The sequence below is a fragment of the Capsicum annuum genome, unplaced genomic scaffold, assembly GCF_002878395.1.
Source record: "Capsicum annuum cultivar UCD-10X-F1 unplaced genomic scaffold, UCD10Xv1.1 ctg1705, whole genome shotgun sequence".
Classification (NCBI taxonomy): Eukaryota; Viridiplantae; Streptophyta; class Magnoliopsida; order Solanales; family Solanaceae; genus Capsicum; species Capsicum annuum.
The window spans coordinates 183,010-191,036 of NW_025822685.1; positions in this window are offsets into that span (position 1 = coordinate 183,010).

Below are 8,027 nucleotides of genomic sequence, written 5' to 3' on the forward strand. Positions count from 1 at the left end.
TATTAGAATAGTATAATTTATATGCTTAATTGACGTGACAACTTATTTTAAGAAACCTACTTATTTTTAAGAAAATATTTTCTTTCCTACTAAACACATCCTAGGCCTAAAACACTTTTAACAACTGAAGTAAAATATAGGGAAAAAGACACCTTTTATCCATAACAACAAAAACATATGTAGAATCTAAGAACTAACAACAAATGAACTAAATTGGTACACCTTGAACTCACCTAATTTAGTTCAACAAGGGTAAAAATGTTATTTCAACAAGTTTGTAAGTTAATAATATAATCCAGCTTCAAGTTGTTAACAGAGCCTATACCAATTGTAGGGGGGACGGATAACTTAGGTAATAAATAGATCTATTATAGTTTTTATTTGTGCGTAGATATTTCTTAACTTCTTTAAACATTTTTATTTTTAGTGTATTTATTTTAATTCTATTATAGTTCATATCTTGGGGGGTGATTAGATGGTATTTGATTAAATGTTTTATTGTATTATTCTTTAGTTTTTTCTCTTAGTCTTTGTAATTCTTGTATATTATTTTGGAGGTATTCTAAATATTCTATATCTTTTGTTCTAAAATATCCAATTAAACTCTTTTTCATAAGTATTTCTGTCAATCTTATTTCTTCCATATCTTGTCTCCAATGTTTTAAATACTCATAGTCTATCATTTTATCCTAAAATATTTGTGATACTACAAATTTCTTTGTAATAATTTATTCTAATTGTACTATATCTGATATTAAATTCTAGGTTATCTATTTCATTAATTATCCTGTCTTTTTTGTCTATGAATAATTCTATGTCTAAATCATATTCTAAAATGTCTTTTAATTCTAATTATTTTATGATTTTATTTATCCAAATTAATCTTTCTTTTAATTGTTCTCTTCCTTTTCTAAGCTGGTTTCTATAATTAATTTCTTCGTATAGCCAACTTTGTTTTTCTCTAACTCTTTGAATATATTCTAGCATTTTTTAATCTGTATAATATCCATCTGAATAATTATCTAGGTAGTAATAGTGATTGTCATCACTTAAGTATATTTCTCCTAACTCGTCTTCTATCTGATTTATATCTAACTCTTCATCTTCAATGTTAAATATTTTTTTCTCATATTATTTTCTTTACGTCTATAATTTCTATATCTCTAAGTATGTATAAAACTAGTACTTCAAAATTATATGACATTTAGTTGGGTTAATTAAATGCTTTTTCATAATATTCTTTAATTGTTTGTTTTAATCTTATTAACTCCTCTATATTTTCATTAAGGTATTCTATATATTTTATATCTTTAGTTCTCATATATTCTTCTAAATTTTTTTTCATTAATTTTTCTATTAATTGTATATTTTTCATATCCATTTTCCAATATTCGTAATTTATCATAGTTGATGTGTAGGTTTGGTATGTACGTATTTATAAGAGTAGTTAGGTTGGTGAGGTATGTAATTTATTCTAGTCATAAAATACTTATCAAATATTTTTTCCAATATGATTTTTCTTATATCTACAATTTCTATATCCTTAAGTACATACAAAACAAGTATTTTAAATTTATCTATCATTTCATCAGATAAATAAGTATTCTTTTTTCATATGATGTGTTTTCAAAATATTCCCTTCAATCATACACATAACAAAATATGATCATTTTAGATTACTATATACTAGATTATTCTTAAATAACATGTTCTTCGGTCACTATTAGCATGGTAATGTGGATACTTTTCCCTTAAACAGGGCCTCTACTCTGGCTACTCCCTTATCACGGCTTTCTTGCCTCACCGGTTTCACCTTTAGGATGGCATAGTTCTTAGGGATTTTTCTCCTTTTCCACTTTGCTAATAAACTTCTTAACATGCTATTTTTCGAATAATTCTACTATAAAGTAACTAACATGAACTTATTTTATCATATCATGATTGTTAGGAATTTATGAATTTAGCTATTCATAATCATAAATAAATATACTTGTTCTGGTAGATTTGATAATTGTGGGCTTTGTTCATCCATAGCTTTTGCTTTGAAATATCTGTTTTTTTTTATTAAATATTTAAAAGTTTTTTGTTTACAAAGGAGGGCTTTTTGCTTCAACACATGAAGACTTGCCTCTACCTTGCCGAATGGCTTACATATTTATAGGAGAAAATAAACTATTCCTACTAACTTCACACGTTTTTTACATGTAAACTATACTATTTACTTTTTACAAAAAAAGTCTTCCTTTTCAATAGTAGAAAAGGACTAGACTAAACTAGACTAGTATAATAAGACAAAAACTAGGTCCTATCTTTACAAAAGAAAAAATCTTAAGACTAAAAAACAAAACCAATAATGACACTTTGGCCAAAAAGTCAAAAACTAAACAATTTACGTAACAAAATTTCAAAACTATACATGTCACTTTCTATCTTTTATTATCTTATTTTTTGTCTTTATTCCATCATCACTCCGTTGATTTTTATCTTCTAACTGGCGTCCTTATCTTCTTGGTTGATTTTTTTTTATTCTAGCCGGACTTTCGGGATAATATTATCTTCTCCATTACATCTCAAACATTGATGGTCTGGATATTTGTGTCCAATTATCTTGCAATATCTTGTTAATAATTCGTCTGAAATAAATTTCTTCCTAATTGCTCTTGCAGTAGATTGTTTCTCTGGGTTAAGTAACGTCATTATCCATTGCCTAACATCTTTCATATCTGTTTGTCGTAGTTCTCTTGAATTTAAATAAATCATTTGATGATCTCTTCAATAATAGCTCCATATTTGGTTTCCATTGATATAATTATTTGCTAATTCTTGAATAATTGTAGCTATTCCAATAAGTTATTTATTTGCGTAAAAATCAGGTATCTCGATTTTGGGTATCTCTGGGTTCTGCACAATATCTTCCGGTATAATTATATCTCTAGTAATCCTATTTTTACAATTTGTATAACTGGTTTGATCTCGTCGTATAATATCTTTGCTGGTGCAATATAAAACTTTATATAAAATAGATTTCCTTTGGTTACTCTTTTATAGGTGGTGAATACTTTATGTAATTTTTCTATAGCTGCTAGTTCTTCTCCATCTTGGGTATATACGGTATTTAATAATCCATAGACGAAACAAGTTTTTATTAAGCTTGGGTTGGTTTTGGTTAGTGCGATTAGCTTGTTGTAACCTTACAATTTTTGGGTTATGTAGTTTGTGTTTGGTTCTTGGATATTTGTAGCTCTGGGGTTAAGGTTTAGAAAAGTTTATACTTTGTAGATATTTTCTATATATCCTCGGGCTATATGGTTATATGCTTTTTTATCTTGGTTCAAACTATCTCGATATGTGGTAATTTGTGTGGGTATGTACAAAGGGTCTTTTTGTGTTTTTTTGTATAAATGGTTTTTCAAATATCTTATTCATGTTCATGTTCTGGTATCTTTGTCCACTAACTCCTTTGCATGTACCTACAATGGTAGATTGATAAACGTTATGGGTTTTATGGAGTGTCTCAACGTCTCCTTTTAGCTCTGAAATTTTAATGTCTTCCAATCGACATAGCTCTGCACACTGCTGAGTTAGCTGATTTGTAGCTTCAGACTTCAGTTTAACTTCATTAGTCTTTAACTTTTCTATTTCATTACCCATACTGTCCACTTTCATTGAAAGCCTAGTTAGGGTTTTAAGTATATTTTCTCAAGCATCATCTTCTATTATATCAGTCTGTGTAGCTTTGTCTTGATATGTAATCTGCAATAACATTTTTATTAGTACTAATTACTTCAATTGTAAATGTAAAATTTAATATATTTAATACTAGTCTCCGAATCTCTTTCGTTGTAGCTGGATTTTGTATTTTCTTTGTTAACCACCAACGTACCTGTGTATTATCTGTCCGTACAATAAATTTGTTATATACAATATATGGCTCAAATGCTAATAACATTTATATAATGAACATAATTCTTTTTTATTTATTTTCCATTTTATTTTTGTTTCATTAAACGTACCTGAGTAGTATTTACAATGATGTTCTAGTTTTTCTTCTTCATATCTATATTTAAGTACTCCTTCATAACTATATTCACTAGCATCTGCTTCTACTATATAAATTTTTTATTTTCGTCCGGGAATTGTAATTTGGGTAATTCTTTACAAAGTATTTTTATTTCCTAGACTTGTTTTTCATCTTCTTCGTTGTAATTATATTTTACGTCCTTTATTAATTTTTTCTATAAAGGCTTTAGGTTTTCTGCTAATTTTGGTATATATTCTCTTACTTGGTTTACTAATCCTAAAAATAATTGTAATTTCTTTTTTGTATCTAATTCTTCGTTTGAATTTATTATTTTTTGTACTATATGTTGTTGCATTTTTACTCCACTTTTATCTAATTGTATTCCTAAAAATTCTATCTGATTTTTCATAATTTCGGCTTTCTTTTCACTTAAACTTATTCCTGATTTTTCTATTATATCTGTAAATTGTTCTAATAATTTTAAATGTTTCTCTTTAGTTTTTGTATGTAGTAGTATATCATTTATGTAAACTATACAATTAGGTAATTGTTTAAAATAACTATCCATAAAATGCTGATATCTACCTGGTGCATTTTTATATCCAAATGGTAATACGTTCCATTCATAAAATCCTTGTAGTACCGTAAATGCGGTTAATTCCTTAGAATTTTCATCTAACTTAAGTGGTAAAACCCTGATTTACAATCAAATTTATTAAAATAATTATATCCTTGTATTTGTCTTATTTTTAATATCTTATTTGGTATTGGATAATTATATGTCATAGTTTTTGCATTTAGATTTCTATAATCAATAACCATTCTACTTTTTCCTCTTTTTTGTTCACTATGTTTATTTACTATAAATGCTGGACTATTGTGTTTACTATTGTTTTTTTGTATATACTGTTTTCTAATAATTCATCTATATGCATTTTAAATTCTTTTAAATCGTCAAAATTATATGTTAATGGTTTTTGAGTTATTATGCTATTTTTATCTATTAATTCAATTTTTATAGTAGTTTTATGTTTTTCCCATCCTTTTAATGTATCTTCACTATATAATTGTCTTAATTTTTTCTTTATTATTTCTACCTTATCTATTGAAAATATAGTTATTTCTTTTTTATTTATCAAAAATACAACTAGTTCTACTGTGTCTTCTGTATTTTTTATATTTTCTAACTTTTGTGTAATTTTTTCACTTCCTTCTATCTAATCAGTTTTCTTTCTTATTTTATTAATAACTCTTTTTGCCCTTACTTTTTGATTACATGGTATTGTGAACCACTAATCTGTTTTAGTTATTATATGTGGGTATAATTTATCTAAAAATGGCATTCCTAAAAGCATATTATTTGATGTTAGTTCGTAATTATAGATTTCTTCTATTGTTATTATTTTATCCATATCTGTAGTTTTACATTTTTAGCTTTATATGTAATTAAGTTTCCTTCATTATTAAATCCTTTGACTACTATTGGTGTTTTTAATTTATCTCATTTACTTTCTGGTAAACAGTTGTATCTACATAAGTTTGCTTCTGCTCCTGTATCTATCTTAGGTGTATAATGCCTATTATAATATTCTTCTACTATTATTTTTACAAGTACATATATTTTCATATCATGTTAAAGTTCTTTTTATGAATAATCTTTCTTTATTATATGTTATAGATAATTGTGTATGTTCTATATTGTATGGTTTTACTTGTTCTAACTATTTTATTCCTAATATTATGTCTATTTTTTGCATTTCTTCCTTTATTTCAAATTCTATTTTTATTTTTCTGACTCCTATTATTATTATTTTTTCTGCCATATCTTTAATGTTTATTAGACTCCTTGGTAGATCTGGGCATATATCACTATTAGATTTTATTTCTTCATTTTTTACTAGATATTTTGCTATATAATTTTCTTCTTGTCCTGTGTTTAAAAGTATTAAATATTCTTTTTAATTTATTGTTCCTGTTATATAATATTGATTTAAATTAACTGTTGAAGTTTTTTCATAACTTGTTCTTTTTTATGAGCTTGATGGTTCTGGTTTTTCATGAGCTATTCTTTTTGTTGTACTTATTCTATCATTTATTATTTCTAAATCTTCTTCTATATTTATGTCTTTGTAACTATAATCATTATTATCAATTATTTTTACAAATTGTTGAAAAGGACTTTCTATTTGTATTTTATTAATTTTATTTTTCCTGTTATTTTATGTTTTGTTGTTAATACATATAGATTTTTACATCTTGCTGTAAATATTTTACTTCCTGGGGTTAGTTCTATTCCTGATATTTTCCAATATAATACTAATGATTTATCTATATTTTTATCTGTTATTGCTACTGAATAATTCGCACTTATTATAAATTTAAATTTTTGGTATATTAAATTTTCTTTTATGGCTGTTATATACTTTTTTCTATAGGTTTTATAATTCTATCATCTGCTAAATATAATTCTATTGGTGTATCTATTCCTTCTCTAAAACATGTTTTTATTAATATATCTGTTCCTCCAAGGTGTATATATTTTATTGGGTCTTTAATTTTTATATCGTTTATTTCTTTATTAATTATTCTTTTTGTCACTAGTGGTATACTAGCTCTTCCTTTTGCATATCCACAGTCTATTACATGTTCTTTTGGCTTACGACGTAGTATTCTTCCTTTTTTCTACTAAATATATTTTTATTGTTGGTATTTTAAATATTTTTTCCACACTTAAGTCTAACTCTTTTCCTTTTATTTCGTCAAATATATTACTGTCAAATATTATTTTTTGATCTGTTCCTTCTTCATTTAAATATTCTTCCTTTGTTATTATTTTTATATCTTCTTCAGTTATTTGGTTCATTTTATATCTTCTTTAGTCATTTGATTCATCTAATTCACTATCTATTTCATTATGTGTTTCATTGTCCAAAATATCATATATACCATCTTCACTTTCTAATTCATAATCTATATAATCTATCTGCATATATTCTGAATTTTCTATTTTTATTTCTGATATTTGTTTATTTTTTGGGTTTTTTTATAATTTACAATCTCTAGTTAAATGTCCTAGTTTTCCATAATTATAATAAGTACATTCTTTTATAGATTTTTTTTTCTATATGATCTTTTGTGTTTATAATTTTTTACATAATATCTTTTTCTTGGTTTCTTGTATTTATAGTTTGATTTTTTGTATTTCTTATATTTCTTATGTCTTTTTCTTTTCTTATAATATCTTTCTTCATATCCAAATTGAGGTGCTATTTTATCTTTACAACATGCTAAATTTCTTATTAATGTTTTTTCCATTTTTATTTCTTCTCTATATTTTTCACATAGATTTCTATACCATTGTTGTAAAAATTTTATTCTTGCTCCTAGGGTATCTACTATTTTTGCTTCATCCCAACTTTTTATTATTTTTAAACTAAATGGTTCAGGTAATTTACTAAAACATAATTTTTTTTATTTGTTTACTTTCTTTTATATTATATGTTTCTTTATAATAATATTTTTTAAATGCACATGTATACTCGTCTATATAACACATATTACATATTGCTAATTTTAACATTAAATTCCTATTCGTATCTTTCTCTTTATTTTGCTCTTCTTCTTCTGTTGTTATACTACTAAATTCTTCTCTTATAGCTATTTCATATTTTTTCAATATTTCTGTTGGTAGTATTTTAGTTGGTATTGATGTTCCTTCTGTTTTATTATCAGATCTTAGTACTTTTTTACTTGCTTCGGCTAGGTTTAAAAACCATAATTTTACTGTTCCTATTAATGTCTTTTCTATATATTCTAGAGTGTTTGCTGTATCTATTTTATTATCTAATAATTGTTTTGACATGTATCCTACCCATAGTTTTATTATTTTATTTGTGTCTATTACACAGTCTAAATCTAAAAAGTTGTAATTAATTATTTATTTTGGTGTCCATTTATTATATTCATCCTTTGAATTATATCTTTTAAACTTATTTTTGTAATTATA